This window comes from Elgaria multicarinata, chromosome 4 (assembly GCF_023053635.1).
Source record: "Elgaria multicarinata webbii isolate HBS135686 ecotype San Diego chromosome 4, rElgMul1.1.pri, whole genome shotgun sequence".
In the NCBI taxonomy this organism is placed as follows: Eukaryota; Metazoa; Chordata; class Lepidosauria; order Squamata; family Anguidae; genus Elgaria; species Elgaria multicarinata.
Window position 1 is genome coordinate 131,264,711 of NC_086174.1, and position 23,593 is coordinate 131,288,303.

At 42.3% G+C, this 23,593-nt stretch overlaps 1 protein-coding gene across 2 annotated transcripts in view; it reads right to left on the minus strand.

Moving 5' to 3' along the window:
- CYRIA (CYFIP related Rac1 interactor A) overlaps positions 1 to 11,617 on the minus strand; it is a 73,771-nt gene extending 62,154 nt beyond the window's left edge. For both annotated transcript variants that reach the window (XM_063125185.1, XM_063125184.1), the window contains exon 1: positions 11,494 to 11,617. The gene's annotated coding sequence lies outside the window, so the exon portion shown is untranslated. The remainder of the gene's footprint in view (positions 1 to 11,493) is intronic.
- Positions 11,618 to 23,593: the final 11,976 nt, after the last annotated feature.

A 23,593-nucleotide genomic window follows, 5' to 3' on the forward strand; every position in this document is an offset into this window, starting at 1 on the left:
AATGAAAAGCTGCAGAACTATAGCAAGAGAAAAGCTTCAGAAAGTACAAAGGAAGTCATAGGAATCCTGACATCCTGAACTGTTTTAAACCATAGTTTAAATATGCCAAAGATAGAAAGAATTCACCTCCTCTCTATGACATTTAACAGAGGAATACCTTGGAAATGAACTTAACCACTCAACCACATCTATTGCAAATGTGTAATCTCAGAAAAAAAGAGCCTGTCAAAAGAGATTTCTTTACCGAAATAAAGTGTGCATTTAGGAATTCATAAATCATAAAAGAATTATAGTGCTCAACTGAAAAGAATAAGATCAGTCATTTTACCATTTAAAGTTGGTTATCAAGCACAAAAAACTATAACAAATAAAAACAAAACAATCACCCAAAATTTTCATTAGAAAGATTATTCTCCCTCCCCAGCCTCTTTAAAAGCTTTTGATTCAATCTAACACGCTGGACTACATTTTTTTGACTGCTGGCAAAATGGAAATAGTTCCAAACAATTAGTCTGTACTTACCAGCCCATTAGTGAGAAGATTTTAAAAAAAAACACCCTCACAGATGCCTTAAAGCAAGAAGAACATTAGCCAGCATCACTCTCGGTTCATTCATGGTCAATCTATACACCACTGTATTAAAGTGATCGCTACCCTATGACCCAGAAGTCCCCATGAACAATGACAGTGGCTGGGTTGACATATCACACTAATATGTGATGGTTAACAAGCTATGCCGGGTAGGGGTTTATGCAAACAACCTACTGTGCTCCTATCAGATGATCAGTCAAACAAGCTACAAACAATGGTTTGTTTCAGCCCCCTCACCTCTCCTTCTCCTGTAGTCCTCCTGCCCAGCTGGGCAGTTATCTCAGCTTCCTTTGTTATGGGAACAGAGGTCACTTAGGAGAAGCAGAGAAGTGCTACCGTTTTTGGCCACTCTTGCCAAGCAGTTCTGTATGTGATCTCTGTAACCCATGCTGGCAAGACAGACAACACACTAACCCACCATAGGTAAAATAACCATGGGTTTTTAGGGTGGGTTATTTTGAGGAAATAACCCACTTTGGGTGGGTGGGGGACATCCCATAGACAACATGTAACCCATCATGATTGTTCTGGAAAAGAAACCATCATGGTTTAGAGTGTTGTGTGAACCCAGTCAGTGTCTAAAATTATGTCTAAGCCTTTGTTTTTATTTCATTATTTCCATTGTATGTATTTTTTAAACCTTGTTGGCTGAAAAGTGGGGTAGAAATTTCCGTGAAATGAATACATAGTAAAAAAACAGGAAAGATTACCATGCAAATATAAACACAACACCACTCGCTATAAAGTGACCAAATTTCTAATTACTGAAGTATCTCTAAGGTGACCTGTTTCCAGAGTAAAACAACCAATATAACCCTCAAGCAATATATACCATAGAAGAGTAGAATTCACTAGAATGCACTTCTGCTGTTCTGCTTGCATCAAGCTCAATACTTTTTCATTGGGTGCACACGTGGTCTCAGTTTGCTTAAGTGCTATATCTACTATGTTAAATTGTCATAGATTGATGGTCTAAAGATCTGCATAGTTGTTAAGGAAAACATATAAAAAATAAAAGCAGCATCTGACTACTAGAAGCAGGTTCATACATTATGCATTTCTAGAAGGAGAACTATCTCCATATAGGTGGAAACACATGCGTTGCAAATTTTACAATCCTGTTGTCAATAGTTCTATTTGTGCTGGGGAAAATATTCCTACCTTTGGATGAGTTTCCAAGCAGCCTCGTCATCCAACTTTTTTTCTTTACGATGTCAGCTGCTGTTGCCCCCTTATAATCCAAATCTTGTATCATCTGCACGATGATTATCCCAATAAATATTAGATTATGCTAGCAAAGAAATGTCTGCAGTTCAAAGACACAATTGGCACTGCACACTCACTGAAAGAAATGGTCTTCATTGAGTTCAAAGGCAAGAGTCTTAAGTACACTTACATGCTACTGAAATCAACTGGGTTTATGTTTAAGTAATACTGTAATTGATTTATAGCATTTAATTCCATTCAAGCCTCATTCACATTTTCAGTAGTCTTTCAATTCATACATTAGGTTGGATTCAGTTTCTTTTCTGCCAGCAGGAGCGTTTCCTGAGTGGAATCCACTCAGAATGTTCCAACTGACAGAAAAATGGAGCACACTTTACCAATTACTCCTCTCTCTGCAGCTCCCAACATCATCTCCCCCATTGGTATTTTTTTTTGGTTTTGTTTTTTTGAGTGGGGAAGAAACTACATGAGGAGGGGGAATTTGTGAAGTTTGCCTCCTCCTTATTCCACCATTACAAGAGCTCCATTGGATTGAAAGCCTTCCATGGATGGAACTACGCCTTCCATCCGCCAAAAGAGGGTGGGGGGGAGACCCTAGATCCAACCATTATCATTAATGATAGCAAAAGTATTTTAAAATGTTTTCTATATTTGTCATACAGCAAAATGAGATGAGAGGTGGGAGAAGAGTTTCAAACAAAGAGCATATCCAGGACTGTAGTGAAGTCAGTAACAGGACAATATAGTCTCTGGATCAAGGATTTTACTTATAAAATGTATATGTAGTTTCTCCAACAAGATTACTTTTGGAGACTTAAAGAACATCAAAACTGCAGCCTATGCGGTCAAGTAATTAGCGTGTTACTATCTTCAACAGAATACTAACTATGATTAATAAAATGGCCCCAAATTCACCAGAGGGGAAAAAATCATGGAAGAAATTGGGTCATTTTAAAGAGGCACTGCCAACTTTAAATTGGGTCAACAAGATGGCAAGCATGTAAATGTCTGTGAGATAGAAACCAGACAAGGGAAATGAAAAGATATGAAAAAGAAAAATCACTAATTCACAGCATGCATGTAACTGAGGTGACTGTGGTTTTTTTCCTTTGAATCCAGATTTTCCAAAAGGATCACTAGCAAGATGCAATTGAAAAAAGAGTTGCTATTTTTTCAGGGTGAAAATATTTTAACGACTTTGTATAACATTTGAGTAATAAAAAATATTGCTTTGAAGTATGCTGATGTGCAATACATTTGCACATTACCTAATTTATGGAAAATATAAACAAACTTGCAAAGCAAAGTAAAGCATGCCCCTTTGCACACACACACCCATCAAGTTTAATTTATATGTAAGAGGAAAATTGCCAAAACAGTCAAGAGAAGTCATATTTGAGTACAAAAAAGGAAACTTCTCTAACATGGGGGAACTGGTAAAAAGGAAGTCGAAAGGGAAAGTCAAGGTGGTCATATCTTTCCAGAACACTTTGGGTTTACTCAAAAACACAATAACAGAGGCTCAGCTAGAATGCATTTTGCAAATCAGGTAAGGTAACACACAAAGTCCATGAGGTTACCACCGTAGTTAACAAGCAGTGTCTAAAGCCTTAGCTAGACCTTCCTGAAAGTACAAGGGAGAGGAGGGGAGACGTCGTGTTAGGATTAACACGAGATCTTGCCCCCATTTACACATAAGGCGCGACGACCTCAGGAAGAGAGGTGTCGCACCCGCCATTTTTAATTTTTTTTAAAGAGGATGCAGCACACAAACGCTCGTGCACTAAAGGCAAGTCTTTTTAAAAAATTTAATTTGGTTTCACCGCTCCCCCTCCCCCTAACCCCGATGGGCACTCGCGTGGAGTGGGGTCAAGCCGTGGAAACAGGCCAGACGTTCCACAGTCTCGGGCTCAGCCCGAGACCGCGGAAAAAGTGGGCCGAAAGGGGAGGGCTCTATCCTGGCGCAAGGGAGGGATGATCCCTCCCTGATCACGGGATCCCCTGTGCATCATCTGGACGCGCAGGGACAATCCGAGGGTTCACCCCCATGATATAGCCTGGTCTAGCTAAGGCCTAAGAAGCTATTAGAAAATGAAAGCTTTTTTCAGAAAATGGAAACAACGGAATGGAAATCCAAACAACTGTGTTCCTTTTCATGAAAAGGAACACAAAGGCAATACAAAAATAATTTTTGAGGTGCATATTGATAGCATTAAGATAAAGCATTCTTTAAATGCATTAGAAGCATGACACTGGCTAGGAAGGCGGTTGACCATTGGATGACATGGGAGTTAAAGGAGTACTACGGGAGGAGGAGGAGACAGTAGAGAAGCTAAATGTTTGACTGATTGATTGACTAATTGAATACATTTCTATACCATTCTATCAGGACACCAAAGGCAGTTTATGATTTTAAATACTGAAACAAACAAAAGTTACCAAAAACAAAACAAAAAAAGCCATCAGAATATAGTTCTCTTAAGGCCAATTGGATATATTTTCAGTAGCTGATGGCATGAGCTCCCTGGCCAGGATTCTGTTTTGCCTTCCGGCAAAGCACACAGGTCTTAAGTAGCCCCAGGGAAGGTGGGGGAGACACTGCCCTAAATCATGCCATTGATGGTTCCTTCAGGAGTTGATGGCTCCCCAGCCTGGGCTTCTCCTCTTTTATCTATATTCACTGCAGAAGATGTAGAACAGATATCCATGATTTTCATGGATATCTGGATAACAGATTTTCAGGAGGGGAGTCTGGATTTTCTAGAACTTATTGACAAATTGAAAACAAACAAATCACTGGGTCCAGATGGTATCCCCCAAGAGTTCTTAAAGAACTCAAATGTGAAATTGCTGAAAGCTTAACAAAAATATGTAACATGTCCCTAAGATAAGGGATGTTATTGTTTGCAAATCATGCGAACTTGTCCCATTCACAATCCTCAATATGAATGTGAGCAGGAGCACATTTTTTCAAGAAATGTTTAGTAAATTCCTGCTTTAATCAATGGGGTATAGGTGTACATTTTTCAAAAATATGCACAGAAATGTGAACTCTCCCTGTTTGACGAAAACCAGGTTGAAAACAAAAATGGGAGAAAGCCAAAACATGCCTCAAAGGATTTCCAGACAACTTAGGGGAGCTTGAAAATTGCTGGTTCTTCCATCCTTACCTAAGATCATCCTCTGTACCCAGGAATGGAGCATGGCCAATATAATACCAATTGTTTTATTATGATTTTATTAGAATGTAAGCCTATGCGGCAGGGTCTTGCTATTTACTGTTTTACTCTGTACAGCACCATGTACATTGATGGTGCTATATAAATAAATAATAATAATAATAAAAAAGTGATCCAAGGGGGATCCAAGAAATGACAGACCGGTTAGCTTAACAACTAGTCCATGTAAATTAGTGGAAAGCATCACTAAAGATGAAGTTATCAACCATATAGAACAGTGGTTCTCAACCTTCCTAATGCCACGACCCTTTAATACAGTTCCTCATGTTGCGGTTATCCCCAACCATAAAATTATTTTCGTTGCTACTTCATAACTGTAATTTTGCTACTGTTATGAATCGTAATGTAAATATCTGATATGCAGGATGTATTTTCATTGTTACAAATTGAACATAATTAAAGCATAGTGATTAATCACAAAAACAATATGTAATTATATATTGTGAAATATTTATTTCTAATTACAAATAAATGAAATATGTGTTTTCCGATGGTCTTAGGCGACCCCTGTGAAAGGGTCGTTTGACCCCCAAAGGGGTCGCGACCCACAGGTTGAGAACCGCTGATATAGAAGGACGTATCCTGCTGAAAAAGAAACAATACAGCTTCAGCAGGGTCAATAAACATGTGGATAGGAGAGATCTCGTAGACATTATTTACTTGGACTTCCAAAAAGCTTGGAACAGATTCCCTTACCAAAGCCTAATGACCAAAATTAGCAGTCATGGAATAAGATAATGGGTACCTGGGTAAAGAACAGAACATACATGATAGGAATAAATGGTCAGTTCTCACAATGGAAGTTTGTAAAGAGTGGTGTTCCTGAACCATCTGAAGTAGGATCAGTGCTTTTTACTTTATTTATAAATTTTCTGGAGTTAAGGGTGAGCAGTAAGATAGCTAGATTTTCTGATGACACTAAATTATTTAGAGTGTTTAACAGAGATTGTGATGAGCTGGGCATTAAAATGGCAAATGCAGTTCAGTGTAAGCAAGTGTAAAGTGATGCATACTGGGGCAAAAAATCCTAATTTGACATATACACTGATGGGGTCTGAACTGGTGATAACTGACCAAGAAAGAGTTCAAATGAGGTTGTGGTATATAGCTCAATGAAAACAGTGTGCAGGAGCCATGAAAAAGGCAAATTCCATTTGAGGATCACTAGGAAGGGTATCGAAAATAAGACTGTCAATATCATAATGTCCTTATATAAATCTCTGGTACAATCACAATTAGACTACTGCGTACAGTTCTGGTCACTGCAGCTCCAAAAGGATAAGGTGCAGAAAAGAGGCAACAAAATGATCAAGGGACTGAGACAGCTCCCATATGAGGACAAGTTACAACAGCCTTCCTCAACCTGGTGCCCTCCAGATTTTTGGACATCGATAACCATTAGCCCCAGCCAGCATGGCCAATGGTCAGGAATACATTGCTACTAGTCATGATGACTGTCTATTACTGCAGTATTAGAAGCCTTTGAGAACGAGTTGCTGGAGAACACGAACTGAAGGGCACTAATGTCCTGCCCATGGGCGCCCCGTAGGCATTTGGTTGGTCACTGTGGATACAGAATGCTGGACTAGACAGACTTCTGGTCCGATCTAGTATGGCTCTTCTTATGTTCTTACATTCTTATGATTCACCCTGGAGCAGCTGCTGCATCAACAGCCATTAGGCAAATCAACTAGTTCTTCTCCAGTAGGGTTCCAAATAATTCTTACATTCTATTATAAATTTGCAAATGTTGACAGTGTGATAGAGTTGTACAGAAACATGTTTTACAAATGCATGGGGGGGGGGGAAGTGTTCAGGTAGATTAGCTGCCGTAAAGATTAAAAGTTGTGAATAATCCATGGATTTCACAATAAGTCAAATGCTTGACTTATCACATATTTTAAGAGTAAATTTGTTACATAGAAGTCGAGTGCCAATCCTCCATAATTTTGTTTTTGATATTATGGGTTTCAACGACAAGCCCCACCCATATAGTGCCATGATGTCACCGGCAAGGCTAAAATTATGCCTGTGTAAAAGGCCGACAAGGGTGGGGTTCTAGTGGTGGACCTTTCATGTTTAAACAGCTAGGATAAAGAGTACTTATCCTAGCTGAGCAAGTGTGAATGACTACTATTACTATGAGTAAAATTCAGCCCAAATATTAAGGGTTTTATAATAAAACACGAAAACTAGAATCAAACGAATATCACTACCACTGCCAAGACTTGCTGACTGCTGCCTCTGAAGCATTTTGTGTGCGTGAAATGCTTTCTCACAGCCAACAATAACTCCCAGCTGCACCTGCCATTCTCCAAATGACACTGCCAGTGAGTAAGAAATGGAGTAATTCTGATATCAGTGTGACACTGATGCAACTAGGTGTTGGGGTGAGGGGGGGGGGAGCAAATACGGCCCCTGGGCCTATTTATACAGCAAAGAACAAAGAAACACATGAGAGGATAAACAAGCGAGAAAAGTAATAAAAAATGCATGTTAACCTACTATAATTATACTTCAAGTACAGCTCACTGCCACAAAGGAAACACAAAATGGAAATATGCACTAATATAATATGAGGTTAACATGACCATGAGGTGTTTTCTTTTCTTTCTCTGGGTGTGTAAAGCATTGTATCCTTCAAGAGACAAACTGAAATGAATGAAAATACATTTGTGCCTTTTTTCCCCCCAGCGGAGGGAGAAGCTCACCAGCAAAATTTGTTTCTGACTATGGAGATGGGGAAATGTGAAGAGGATCACTAAGAACAAGAGGACATGAAAATAAGAAGTGTTTTTTTAAGGGTCCTCCATGCAGAGGAGATGGTGTATATATGATTATTCTCACTGTACAACAATACTGAAGGACATGCCCTATCTTAAGTGTGCGTGTACACGCACACACCTGTGGTTGGGGGGATTTTAATTTTTCTGTAAAACTAACTTGGACAAACAGAAATGATAAAATAGAGGCCAATGCGAGTCCCATCGGAAATACATCAACGTACAATCTGGAACAAGGGGATGTACACAACAAACATTACAAAGAACCTTTTATGAAATGTGTCTGCCCCCACTTTGCACAATGCAAATTGTGATCATTTGGGCAAAGAAAGAACCTAGCTGGTTGAGTCACAGCTAGGTTTTACAACAACCAAAAGATAAACAGGCCACAGGAGAGTGATTGAGACACAGCTAAGCATTTTAAAAAGAACTACTGATATTTCTTCTCTTTTCTAAGAAGAAAGTAAAATATAGCTGGAATGCTAAAAAAAACTCTGCCCCCCGCAGCATATTAGATCTATAAAACAGAAAACATAAGAAAAAAAAAATAGAATACCCGATGAGAACTTGGATCCCTGTCTCCATTAAAGGTATGAGACAAGATAAAATCCAAATCCCAAAGCAGGCAGTGGTTTCCTTTAAGAATGCAGCAATGCTAATTGTTTGTGCAGCATTTGTTTGCTTTCCTCATCAACAAACTTTACTGTGCCATTTTCTGTTTTCCTTGTCCCTCTAGTATGGCCTGGCACAAGGCAGTAAGCTGTCTGGGAAATGATTTTTTCCATCTCTTTGCCACTGTATTAATAAAGACCCTGGAACACAGGCACCCTTGTTGGCACCATAAGGGCATTACTGTGACCCAAATAAGCAGCAACCACTAGGAAGGATCACAGCCACGTTACCAACTCATGACAACCCGCCCCAACCCAAAACCCTCTTATGGTATTTGGACATTTCTTGAAAGTCTTAACTCCTAAATCCAAACCTTGTTTTGAAAACTAAGAAGGTTTTAATATCCATGACTAAGGGGAGAATGTAAGTTATATGGAAGCAGAATAAAACTCCGCCAACTCCAGCTTCATCCCAAAAGCCCTCCAAGCTTTTAAAATCCTGCGATTTAAACAAACATATAGTAATAATTTAGGACAACACTGTAATTAGTAGCAATTCACTCAACAGAATGAGCAAACGGAAAGGCAAGTTTGGCATCCATATAATTACTTTGTGATATGTCTGAAGTTTTGCTATAGCATCGGTGCAATGCCAGCCGTACTGCACTGGTTCAACCTCATCCATTAATATCCATTGGATAATATTGGGTAGAGCCACTTGGAGGATCACACACACCAGTATCCACACAAACATGACTTCCTCAATTGGAATAGCAAGTGCAAGAAATATTATCCAAATGAATTTCATGTATGGTTTTTGCAAATTCAAGAATGAAGTAAGATAAGAATGGGAGTGGGGACAACAAAATACACGGCAACGGTGACCTAAACTCGATCTTTCAATATGTATAAAAATTTGGATGGTATAAAGAAAATTCAACCTGTGAAGTAGGCCAAACTGCATATTACGTGGGAGATACATGAGTGATATTTTTGTTTTTCATGGAGGATAAAGTTATGGTTAGTACTAGTCATGATGGTTCTATATTCTTCCAGTATCAAGGCAATATGCCAGTGAACTTCAGTTGATGGGCAACACGAGTAGGAGGGTGAAACTGTATTCGTGTCCTGTTATGGGCTTCTCATGGGGATTAGGCAAACCGAATGCCAGACTAGATAGGCATTTACTCCGATTCAGCATGGCTCTTGTTATATTTATGAACAAATCACAGAAGGAAAAGGGTTCTGAAGTTGATTGGAGCTGTGGTGCTGGGTGAGCTGGTACTTAAGCCTTTCCTTAGCACTTGCTTTCCTCAACCCAATCACACACACACTGCTTTCCCCCTGTGGGCACTAAGACCAGTTCTGGGCACCGAAAGATTTGGACTGAAGAAACAAAGTGCAAAGGTTAAGGCTTAAACACAGCCTCCTCCAGCACCACCATTCCAATCAAATTTGGAGACCCCACAACTGGTTTAAAACAAAAATAAAAACATCAGATCATTGATCGCCCACGTAAGGGCTAGTTTGGACCATAGCGTCATGCTAGTAATTTACAAACTCTCAACAAATACTTATAATTATATTACACAGTTTAATCCTTAATGCATTGCTCCCAATAGATGATTCATGTCTTTCTGGCATGGCAGTCTTATTATAGGCCTCTGTGACCCCAGAATACATGTTTTAGATCATTCTTGAGAAGACAGAGGGGCCTGTGAAGATTGCGGCATTTGAACATTTATGAGAATCATGGATTTGCCACACGCAGACACACAAGCGCACACACTCCTTTCCATTGTAGGGCCTCCCGAGGTCTTGGTGGCATCCTTGTGGGGATTTGGCACAATATCCACATGGCTGCCACTTAGAAACATTAAACTGCAGCATGGAGAGTCTCCCACGCAGAAGCAGGGGCTTCTGACAGCAACCATACTTCACTTGCAATGATCTGAAGCCAGTTTAAGTGTATCCACAGCGCACTGTTGGCACAACCCACACAAGCAACTGAGCCGAACCCGCCCAGTCCATATGGCTTGACCAAGGAAACAGAAAGGACAATACAGATGATTCAGTCCACGGGCAGATACCAGGCAAAACCTTATCCAATATATGACCTTAGTTCCACCTCCCTAATTCATCTAGAAAAGAACACCCCCAAAATGAGAATTAATAACAGCAAAAGGGTTCCCTTACGCTGCATATGACGGGAGGAAGTGACACAAAAATCAAAACTAGATTTGAAACACAAATAAGTCAATCTGAAACGTGAGGTAGGGAAGGGGAACGGCACAAGCACTCAGAAGCCCCCACCCCGCCCCAAGGCTGACATAAACCAGTGATCAAAAACAACACGGCCAACTTCAGGTCGAACTAGAGAGGGGTGGAAGGAAGCACGTTAGGACAAACTGCGACCCCTTTAATCGTGTTAGCAAGCCTTCCATCCCAATCACAGTTGAAGTAGAGGTCAGCACTGGGAGGGAGAGAGGGAAGTCGGCGGGCGGGCAAGGCAAACCAGCAACAGGTGTCTTTTCCACCCCAACTCAACCCTTCTTATCCTGCGCACATTGAACTGGGAGAGAAAGCCCCTGGAAGGCAGTGGGATTTCCTTCCGAGTAGACAGGCACGGAATGGGGCTTCTCCAAGGGCCAAGCGTGGAGGATTGTGAGGACTCCCCAGGGGGAAAGGCGGCATCTCGCTAAAGCGCGGGAGGACAAGAGGAACAGGACAGCGCAGGGCGAAGTCCTGGAAGAGATGCCCGGGGCGAGTCAAGGCGCCCTGGCCCACTCCAGCCACCCCGCGGGCTTCCCCGGGCATCCAAGGCGCGCTCTCATTTCGCCAGCTTGTCCACACCGAGCTGCGCCGCAGGCCGGGCCCCTTCCTTCCTTCCTTCCTTTCGCCCCCACTCTCCTCCTCCCAGCCCCGGCGGCTCTCTCTCCCCCCCACCCCCCACCTACCCACCCCGGGCGGAAAGCCATGGGGTTCGCCCCCGCCTCATCCGCCCCAACTCCGCTTTGCTCCGCCAACCCCCGCAGCCCTCACCTGCTCCCTTCGCCTCCGCTCCACAGCGCTGCAGCAGACAACGGAGCGCTCAGCCATGCCCAGCCGGCGCTCGCAACGATGGCCCGACCCAACTCAGCGCGGCGGGAGGAGAGGAGGAGGAGGAGGCGGAGGAGGAGGAGAAGGCGGCGGCAGCGGCGAGCGCGCGGGCGGGCAGGACACTCCCTGGGAGCAGCGGCAGCTTCTTCTTTTCCTTCTCGCTCTCTCCTCTCTCTGTGTATTTGCCGTCCGGGGGAGGCGCTCCGGGCTGTCACTCAGTCAGGGTGCGCTCGGCCCTCTCGCTCTCCACCCTGAGCTCCAGCAGCCGCAGCCTCAGTTAGTCGCCAAGGGGGCACCAGCCCTGACGCCGCGCCTCGGCAGAAATGTTCTCTGTACGCGCGCGCGAACGCGCACACACACAAACACACACACACACACACACGACTTAGCTCCCAACCAGGTTTCAGCCAGGGTTTTCCCCTGAAACGTGAAGTTCTTAAGAAACAGCATCAGGAGCTAATAGGATAACAGGCCAGGAATAAGAGAGGCGAAGCAAGGAACTAAACACTGTAATCAAATAGTAGGGCAGCCCAAGACATTTTGCTGCCTGAGGTGAAGAACAAGATGGCACCTTTTCCTATCTCATGTGCAAAAAGCTGACCAGACTGTTTCTTCAACACTGATGATGGAGCGGCATCTTCCATAGAATCTGAAGGCAGCAGGCTAGTTTAGGGAGCACAGGGCAGGCCGCAAGGCCCACAGCTCCTCCAGCACCTTGCTGCCACCTCCCAGCGTCTGCAGCCTGAGGCAACTGCTTCACCCTGCCTAATAGTAGGGCCAGCCGTGAATCTATATCATAACTAATTTGTGATAGCAGCCCATCTATCTATATCATTTTTACCCTAAGGATTGAAAAATACTCCAAGCTAGGGCCAAACTAGCCATGGCATAGCAGATTTATGAAGAGAATCCCCCCATGCATGTGGGTGGATAGGTGTGTTTAACATTCATAGTAGATTGCAGGGGAGGGTTAAACCTCCCCCCCCCCATGCCTTTTTCCCAATCCCCCTCCCCCCACCCTACTATTGGGGCAAAACATACATACCATACATACATATGGTATTTCTTCTGTAGGGCTGACCCAGGAGGTGAATGTAAATATGCTCCCCACTCCCACCACGACAATTTCCACATACAGAAGCCAACCTGGCAGTTGAATCTTACTTCCAACACTGGTGATAGGAAAAGAACCCTCCACCACACTTGAGGATATCTACCCAGCTTAGTGTGTGTGTGGAAAGCTGTGTAGCACATTCAGCTTTGTCCAAAACGTCACCATTGCCCCCTGCCCCCAACATCTGCTGCCAGAGGCTGCCACGGTCTCACTCTGGCTAACGGTAAGGATAGCCCTGCTCCCATATCATATCTAATTTTGCCCCTACTTTGGGATGCACACCATGCCTAGAAATTCAGGTCAATTCGTAGAATACTTCTCTCAGCTACAAAAGCCCGAAGCAAAACTTAGAAAGAATATGTGTACCTTCAGTTCTTATTAACTATAATGCAATGTGCTGTCATGCTTCACACTTGCCATATAACCAAGACATCCCTAAACAATGGCTGGCATTTCTTAATACAGAAAAAGGCTTGAGATAGGGGATCCGTACTTGAGTAACTACAGAGAAGAAAAAGTAAATGCCCTGAAAGGTGGCCTAGAAATATTTTAAATAAATAAATAAATAAATAAAATAAAAATTTAAGGAGAAGAAGAAAATGAATGTAACAATAAAAATAAAATAGCATGGGCAGTGTCACTACAACCAGGCGCTACACATTTTGGATTTATTTGACATGACATCCCATTAGCCTGAAGCTCCAGACACCTCTCCTTTCTAAAAACTAAGGCAATGATCATACTTGCTAAACATGGACATTATAAAGTCAGCCAAGCATTAACACACTGATCTTATGCATGTTTTTTGCAAATATGTCTGAGTTCAGTATTTCTTACTCCCAATGAAACATGCCTTAGTGCTGTCCTGTGCAGATTAGCTGTACCTATGTATGCCAAACTCTGCATAAAACTAGGCTTTTAATACTACATTTAACAATCTGCTGGAGAGACATCTAAAATGACAGAGAAGGGGGTGGGGAGAGAGAGAGAGAAAGAAAGAAAGAAAACGGGTTGCTCACCTCCAGGTCTAGCTCTGACCATCACTGACTTTGTGCACCTCTGGTATGTGACCCCAAGTTTTCCCCCTGAAGGGATTGTGGCCCTTGACATTAAAAAGAAAAGAAGTCCCAACCCTGTCCTAAACCGTTGTAGCATAAATTAAGGAATAGCAACCCACACCCCTCATATAGAGATTTAGGGGAATAAATTAACTGGATGGTAGCACTTCATGCACTTGTATTTTGTTATAGTGTATGCACTTTCTATTAAAAGCACTCAGGCTGTTTCTACACCTGCCTTTTTTCAAGGGATAATCTCGGGATCATTCCTGTGCATGCAAATGATACACAGGGGATCCAGGGAGCAGGCAGGGACCATCCCTCCATTTTCCTGGAATAATCCTTAGGTGTAAAAAGGGCCTCACTCACTACTACCAGAATGAGAGATCACACAGTCATACAGGATCACATCCTTGCACACCTTGTTAATAATCACCCTGTAATCTATGTATCTATCTATTTAAAATTATTTTTATGCTGCCTTGAAGGATGGAATCTTTTTATGCTAGGAATTTGCCCTAGATTAGAATCTGGCCATTAGATTAATAGTTTTAACTAGCAAGGTTCAGGAATAGTGACCTTAAAATGTGATTATACATAATGTCTTCTGTCTGCAGGAGAGTTGCTTGTGTAAATAAAAAATATTCTTTAAGTTCCCAGTAGTCGAAAATCCAATAAAAAACTTTAAAAGACATGTAATCAGTGAAAAGATGTTGATTGTCAATATTGATATGCTTGGATTGTCAAACAGTCCTGGCTGTAGAGCTGTTGAAGCAAGACTGAGAGCTGATTACAAATCCTTGTATGGTTTCACTGGAAATGACTAGGTAAATATATGTCAGCTTGTAATGTTTGGGATAAGAGGGGCAGCCTTCAGCTCTCTACGGGCACATTGCCAAGGGCTATGTAGCACTGGGCCGATTACACGGCTCCACTACTCAGCATAATCTCCATACTGCCTAAGGTCACCAGAAGAACAGGACAGGATCACAGCCGCAGAAGAAATGCTATCCAGACAAAGTGAGCAGGGAATGCTGTTGGTATGGGATTGGTTTGCGGCAACAGCAGCTGGGAATCAGCATATGATGAGCATATGTGTATATGAACATCAGCAGTCTGCCAGGAGCCTAAAGCAAGGCAAGGAGAAGGTGAGTGCAGGAAGGGATTTCCTGCTACTGCCATCTGCATTAACCACCAGTGAAATGAAGCTTCATTTCCTCACATATGAGCACAGCGCTTTTCCCATGGGCCTCTGAGGCTTTCCCCTGGTTCCTTAGCCTGGGTTTCCCCTGAGTTCCCCAGCTAGGGAAGTGACTTACACTGTGTCAAAAAAAGAGGAAATTTGTTACACAAATAACACAACTTTGCAAGAGCTTTCCAGATTCTGATTTAACTGTCATAAATGCAAATGTGGAAATAATTACTATAATTTACAAATACAAAAAAAGAAGAAGATATTGTAGAACTGGGAAGTGTAGCAAAGGTCAATTAAAATTATCACTGGGCTGGAGTAACTCGCCCATAAGGGAAGGTTACAATAGCTTGGATTGTTTAGACTTTTCTCTTCTCCCGGGCATTTTAACAGCATTTAACAACGTTAACTTTGTTTTTAATGGACCCCAGAATTGTTGTTTTAAATGGATACTGTTGTTTTTATACTGTTGTTTTTATGCTTTTGATGGTTTTTAAATTTTGTATACTTTTTAATGTTTACCATTTTTAACTGTTGTAAACCGCCCAGAGAGCTTCGGCTGTGGGGCAGTATATAAATGTAATAAATAAATAAATAAGTAAAAAAAAAAAGTTGATTGAGGAGAGACATGATAGAGGTGTTTAAAATTATTCATGGTGTGAACAAAGTGGATTGGGAACCCGGGGGTCAGCCCATGAAACTGATTGGTGGGAGATCAGGATAGATTAAAGGAAGTACTTATTCATACAGTGCATAGTTAAACTATGGAATTTGCTACCACAAGACATAGTAATGGCTACCAATTTGGTATCCAGTATCAGAATCAGTAGGCGAGGTGCTAGGAAACATGGGCAAGAGGGTGCTGTTGTACTCATGTCCTGCTTCTGGGTTTCCTGTGGACAGCTGTTTGGCCACAGGGCTCATCTACACCAAGCAGGATATTCCACTATGAAAGGGGTGTATAAAAGGCAGGAGCCACACTACTGCTTTATAGCAGATTGAAGGCCAGTCACAATTGTTGGGGCCCATTGACACATACCAAATACCGCTTTCATAGTGTTATATCCTGTTTGGTGTAGATGTGACACGGGCCCCAACAGTTGTCAGTGCACTTCAGTACCACTATAAAGCAGTAGTGTGGCTCCTGCCTTTTATATACCACTTTCATAGTGCAATGTCCTGCTTGGTGTAGATTAGGCCTAACTGTACAATCCCTTGTGCCAATGGGTCTTCCTTCCTAGCAGGTGAATTTAGGATTGCAGGCTTAAGGAGCAATCCTATGGCCACTAGACATTGTCTAGAGGGCCATAGGATTTTTTTAAACTCCTTCCCCGTCAGAGGTGACGTGGATTTTTCCATGCCAGTTATGTTTCTGTGCTTAGAAATGGAGCATGCACATGGGGAAAGGGGGGCAGTCCCGGTGGTAGGGTGGGGAGGAAACGGAGGAAGCTGCATTACGCAGCTTCCTATGTGCATCCGGGCGTCCTTCCCTCCCTGAAGTCGTAGCTAGACAGCCTTCCATCCTTCCGAGGTCGGTAAAATGAGTACCCAGCTAGCTGGGGGAAAAGTAACCACGACTGGGGAAGGCAATGGCAAACCACCCCGCTACAAAAGTCTGCCAAGAAAACGTCAGCGAAAGCAGGAGTCAGCAATGACTCAAGTGCTTGCACGAGAGGTTCCTTTTCTTTCTGTAGATCCTGCAGTGCACTTCAATACTGTAGCTGAGCCCTGTGTGAACAGGGGCAGATCCGCACGTCGGCCCCAGAGCGCATTTATGCGACTCTAGGGCACCCCAGAAACGATAGTCTATACTTGCCTGTAAAAAGAAACTAGGAAGAGACGGAGCCGCCGCCGCCCAGCTCTCCTCGGCCAGCTCCTCGACCAGGACAGAGAGCTCGGCAGAAGAAGGTTGGGTGGACAGCGGAAGAAGCTCTCTACCCCCGCCTTCTTCAAAAAGAACTCTCCTAGCCAGCCGGGGAGAGCTGGGTGGCGGCAGTGGCGGCGGCTCCGTCTCTTCCTAGTTTCTTTTTACAGGCAAGTACAGACTATCATTTCTGGGATGCCCTAGAGTCGCATAACTGCGCTCTGGGGCCGACGTGCAGATCCGCCCCAGGAAGCTGGGCTAGATGGACCTTTGGTCTGATCCAGCATGGCTCTTCTTACGTTCTTACATTTCTCCATAGTGCAGAAGATTGTGACCAGGCAACCAGCATGCCTGCTTATTCTGCTTCCCAGATGCAACTTCCAGCCCCCTGATTTCCCTTCTTATGGTTCTTTCTCTTTAAACTGGACTCAGAATGGACAGCCCTTCAAATGGAGGACTGTCTTCTATAAAGTAAGACACATGGCCACCCTAAGCTTTTCCCTGGACTCCCGGATTTGAATCGCCATATAGCCCCATGCATTTGGCCCTGTTAAAAATCCTATGTGTCTACAGTGGTTGTCAGCCTTCTCTCCCCACTAACAGTTCAGCTATCATAGTGCTATGATAGCACTATGCACAAGCAAAAAATAGCAGTTTGCTATTGGCAACAGCATTTTTAAAAACAGCTTGTCTCCTACACAGAACCATTAAAATGCACCACACAGCCATGGAAAAATACTAAATCTCTACAAACCTGCTTGCAAAAATTTAACATTGAACTCCACAGATGTGACTGTACATGCCTATAGGAAATAACCATGCAGAACAAAGCAAAATGAACTCAAACACACACATACACACGCAGAGTCAACAAAAACTGTACATCTAAAAACCTACTCTTCTCCCTCGTCCTGCAATAATAAAGGGAAAATATGAAGCTAGTAAGAGAATTGTTTTCTTTTTGAATTAGGAAAGGCATTTCCATACAATCCGCATTAAGCAATGACTAAACCTTCTATTCTATAAGAAAAGTACACTTGAAATATATATATAGCTATACAAGGTGATTCTTCCTTAGTGACTACTGGTATAAATAGCACAAATTTTATTTTGTTACAAATAGAGAAGATTCCATTGAAATGGGCAATAATGTCAAGATTGTTCTTAATCATATTGCCAGATGTTGCTCAATGGATATGCCATATTTACTTAGATCTTATTAACATCACTAGCTTGCCAAGCTGATTTCAACTACTTTGTGGAAGCACATTTTCCGTTGCATCTAGATATTGTATCCTTGGCAACAGCGTTATATTTCTGGGTCCCTAACAATGCGTTCTGTTTATTGTGTGCAAGTGATTGCAAGATTCTAGCTCTAGGCCACAAATGTAAGATCAAAGATTTAAGCGAATGGCAACAATTTGCTTAAAGTAAACATGACGTTATCCATGATTTATCTATCTGATCCATTAAAAATTAAGCCCACTGTCAAATGCTTCTCCAATTGTGCAGAAATAAATGTAAATACTGCTTAACCCCACTTCGTTTCCTCCTTCAGATATGGGTGACCAAGCAATACATACTTTAGTTGTCATTTACACCAGAACAAAAAAAGGGGGGGGGGCTTTGATGCTTCGTTCAAAGAACCCTTTCTAAAATGACTGCAAAATGTATTTCTTTTCAACCATCCCAATGTAACCAGTCCAACGGAATCAGATTACATTGTAGGTAAGAGCCTATGCTGCATCAGCGAGATCACTGACAGGATTGTGTGGCTGCTGTCTTACGCTGAGGGCAGAATAATAATGAATGAGGGGTGGCATCAAGGGTAGGGATGGTCGGGCACCTACCGAGGGCCCACTCCCCAATTGGGATAACTGACAAGAGTCTCCTGGCATTGCTCCTCCTTACCAATGGAACGTGCCTGGTCACCTGCCTTGTGCTCTGGCCCAGACAATGGTGGTGGCAAGAAAGAAGAACAGTACATGCTACTGCCTACTTATTCACTGGCTCTCTGGCTGTCAAGGAAGGAAGAGACACCACCACTGCTCTTCCCTGTGGACTTTCTGCCTGACTGACTGCCACTCCCTGCAGGAGCAGGCCCCCTGGTACTAAGACAGCTGCTTGGACAAGTTCCACCATCCCTCCTCCCTACCTGGGAGGGATATATAAGCTGGCCGGCTGAGGGGACCTAGGAGAACCACCACCTGCAGGAGAGAGAGGCCCATTGCCTGGGGAGGAGACAGTGCTTGCTGCTGCCATCACCACCACTACTGTTCTTCCCTGTGGACTTTCTGCCTGACAGACTGCCACTCCCTGCAGGACTTGGGCTCCCAGGTACTAAGCCAGCTGCTTGGACAATTTCCACCACCACCCCTCCCTTCCTGGGAGGGAGATATAAGCTAGCTGGTTGAGGGGACCTAGGAGAACCAGTATGAGAGGGATGTTTTTGTGATGTTAAATTTTTGTATATTGTTTTTATCTTATGTAAACTGCCCAGAGAACCTTGGCTATGGGGTGGTATATAAATGTAATAAATAAATGATGAGAAAGAGGGGGTGGAGCAAGAGCAGCTGGGAGTGAGAAGGTAGACTTACTGTGGGAGGGGGTCCATTGGGGGGCATCTTGCCCAAGCATCCTCCAAAACCTGGAGCTTGCATCACACTCACGCCACACCACCTTTTTCAAATCTCACTACCTTGCTTTACAAACAGAAATCATTTAAACAAAATTTGTGTGTGTGTGGGGGGTATGTAAACTGCCCAGAGAGCTATGGGGCAGTATAAAAATGGAAATAATAATAGCAACAGCAATGAGATTTTTGTCCTTTCCTCATTTAATTTTACATTACTTCAAAAAACATTTTGTGTGTTTTTAATCCCAGAATAAGAGGTGAAATGTGTGTGCTGGAATGATGTTTCTTTGGAGAGACTGACAGAAACTATATACTCGAATGAAAACAGTAGCCAAGGATTGGTGAGGAAGTTTAATTTGTGCAATAACTCAACTTGTTCTTTTCATGTTGCATTGACAAAATAACTGTTGGGGGGGCGGATTTCCTCCAGGTTATCAACCTGCAGCCCTCTGCAGGAAGGTTAGCAAGATCTGTCTTGTTTGCCAGGTGTACAAATGTCATCGTAAGGTTTAATAATTGGTGAATGCTACTTGGCAGCTAAGGAACAAATGCTAAGGAAAGGAGTTAACCCTATTTTATTGATTTACCTACTTGATTTCAGCTTCAATGGGAAAAACCCCAAAAATCTAATAAAGGAGAACCACATGTGGAAGCAGCTTCTGCTTATGCAACGGATGAAAGTGCTATTTCCAACTGCATTGCAATTATAATTCAACTCTCATGGAACTAGCTAGATATGTATCTTTTGATACAGGTGAGGATGCATATGTGCACCAAAACCAGTTTTGCACTATGTGGTGTGACCATATGGAAAAGAGGACAGGGCTCCTGTATCTTTAACAGTGGTACAGAAAAGGGCATGTCAGCAAGTATTATTTGTATGCATGCAGCACCTGGTGAAATTCCCTCTTCATCCCAACAGTTAAAGCTACAGTAGCCTTGCCTCCTTTTGTATCTGGTCACTCTAGTATAGCTTCTACTTGGGTTACTTGAGGGTTGCTTCCCCTTCAAACAAGCCATGCTGCATAGGTTTGGATGGCATGACAAACCGCACCCTGGCAGGTAATTAGGCAAATAGCACCCAGTACAAGCCACCATGTAAGGTGATGCCTGCAAACTGGGGGGGGGGGGAATCTACACTTAAAGCACTTTAAAGCGCTTTGAAAACGTTTTGAAACCTGTATATGCAGTGTGTCCTGGGCCCCAACAGTTGTCAAAACTGTAGTTTTACCCTACCCTGTGCCTGCTTACCCTACCCTGTGCCTGTTTGCATTCTCTTCCCCTCATTGTTTTACTAGGATTTTATTAGATTGTAAGCCTATGCGGCAGAGTCTTGCTATTTACTGTTTTACTCTGTACAGCACCATGTACATTGATGGTGCTATATAAATAAATAAATAATAATAATAATAATAATAATAATAATAATAATTTAAAGCAGTAGTGTAGATCCCCCTCCTTGATTTGAGCTGGATCAAGGCCAGGATTTTCACATGGATTGCATGCACCACCTTAGAACACCTCAAAGCTACACATTGAAATGTGTTAGGGACCACTTGGAGAATTATACTGGGGGGGAGGAGGAGGAGGAGATGATAAAGTGATTATACCTACCATGGCAAAATGTAAAATGGCTAAAAAGGGAGTTTCTCTTCTAGTCTTCAGCAATCTAGCTCAGAAATACTTTGCTGAAATTCAGGGAGCTTATGCAAAGGGTGACCACAAAGCCTACGCATGTGCTGGCTGGAAGTTAACTGCAGCCTAGCCTTATGAGAGATTCCTTCTCTAAACATATACACATGCAAAACAGGAAAGGAAAGAATAAACTTCCACTCCCAGAGACTGCTGTAAAAATAAAATTAAAAAATTACCATACTTTTCTTGATAGCTCAGAAGAATAAAACGATCAGAAATAGGATACCTTACAGTAAGCACAAGTAGTTTGGCCATGTTACCTCTTTTACAAAGGACAGCCCTCTATTTGACAGTGTCAAATAAAGGGCTGTCTTGTCCAGGTCCAGTTTAAGGTAAAGAACTACAAGAACTGTTGCCCATCAATACTGAGCATCTGAACAGGCAGGCATATAAGTCACAATTTTCCAGACTGTGGTGAGATGACATGTATTTCTATTTAAATTAGAATAATTCTTTCTAAATTTGTATCTATATAAATTAGCATATGCAAACGTTATGCAATTTGGCATCCTCTTTTGTCCTCTGTTCCGATAGTGCATTTTCTCCTTTTTGGTGATTCATCATAAGTGGCTACCCTAAGCACAATAGATTGTTCTCACAACTACTTCTAGCATGGTGTCTTCTGTGATGCTGAGTTGTTGCCCTTTGAGGAGATAGGTCCTTTGCGTACCACTGGAAGGCCACAGTAACCTTTTAAGCATTTACAGCAGCAAGAAAAAAGATCATCCATGTACAGTTCTGCACACAGTATTATCAGCTTTCACACAATCTTCATTCTCTCCAGTCATGATGCGTATAAATTACTCAGAATCATGGTGGTGTACTATGCCCAAAAGAGGTCATGAGAATGGGCCCTGAAACACTCAGTAAACAAACAATGTAGATCTAGAAACATTACACTAGAAGAGATTCTACAATCCCAAAACCGCCGGATCTACACTACTACTTTAAAACGCTTTATAACAGTTTTGAAAACGGTATATGGAGTGTGTCCTGGGCCCCAACAGTTGTCAAAACTATTATAAAGCACCTTAAAACAGTAGTGTAGATCCTGCCTCAGTTTACAAGTCACCACTACATTGTCTTGTAAATTGTGTATTTGTTTCTTCTTTCCTGTTTATGACACTTTACATTAGATCATGTTGAATTTCATTAGATTTTTGTTTACCCAACCATCACACTTACAAAGTTCATTTTGAATTTATATTAGAACTGCCAGCTTTAATCAGTTCGGCTGATAGAAATCATCTAAAGTTGATTAACCAGTAAAGAAAATTTAATGGGTGGACCTGTAGCAGAAAGGTACCTTCGTTTGTTTAGGCTATTTTTTTGTTATCAGTTTATTAGATTGGATTCAATTTCCAATACAGTACAAACAGTAAACGCTCCTTGCAGTTCCCATTCCCTTCCCTTTAGGTCCCCCTTCCGTTCTTCATATTGTCTTGTATTTAAAAAGTAAAGGTCACATGTGTATAAGTAAAATCATAAAGTAAAAATTGGCTGAATAAATAGTTACATGGAGGATATGGTTTTGTGCATATATTTCAAGATTTTTTTCTATATTAATTGCTATTTATTTTCTTTTAGGAATTTCCTTTAGTAGTTCTTTTAGTAATTTGGTGTAACATACTTCTTTGTGGGCAGTTAAAGTCAATTGATATTGAATTCAAGACATTTTAAACCTGGCCCCTTATTGTAACGAAGAATGCAAAAGAAAATGTGAAAAAAGGACTTTCTTTCCAACAATAAAACATAAATGCTGTTGATCATTAACTTGCAAGTTACAATGGGAGCCTGCAACAAAATGTTGTCGCATAGGGAGAATGCTACAACATAGGGAGAATGCTCCTAAACCTTCTCCTCATCTCTCATTCTCTCTTACTGTGTCAATGATTCCCTAGATGTTTCAAGGAAAACAGAAGACAACAACTTAGGGCTGCTGTTTTCAGTCTAAGCTCCGCCTTGAGGAACACAGAAGTCTGCATTTGCAAGAGGCATCATTACCCATAGTGCGTGTACGTGTCTGCTCATGTATCTTGTCCTATTGCTATTTCCACTCAAACATGCTTTGCATGCTTACTCCGGTCAAGGAAGCTCGTAGCCTTGGCTTTATATTTGACTCCTCGCTCTCCTTTATTCCTCATATTGAGGCAGTAGCTAAATCTTGTCGATTTTTCCTGTATAATATTGCCAGGATTCGATCATTTTTGTCTGTCTCTTCCGCCAAGACTCTTGTTCATGCACTGGTTATTTCACGGTTGGACTACTGCAACCTTCTTCTCTCTGGCCTTCCTTCCTCTCACATCAGTCCATTGGTTTCTGTTCACCACTCTGCCGCAAAGATCACCTTCTTGGCTCGCCGCTCTGACCATGTTACTCCGCTTCTGAAATCTCTTCATTGGCTTCCAATTCACTTCAGAATCCACTATAAACTTCTCCTGCTAACCTTCAAAGCTTTTCACGGTCTAGCTCCTTCCTATCTCTC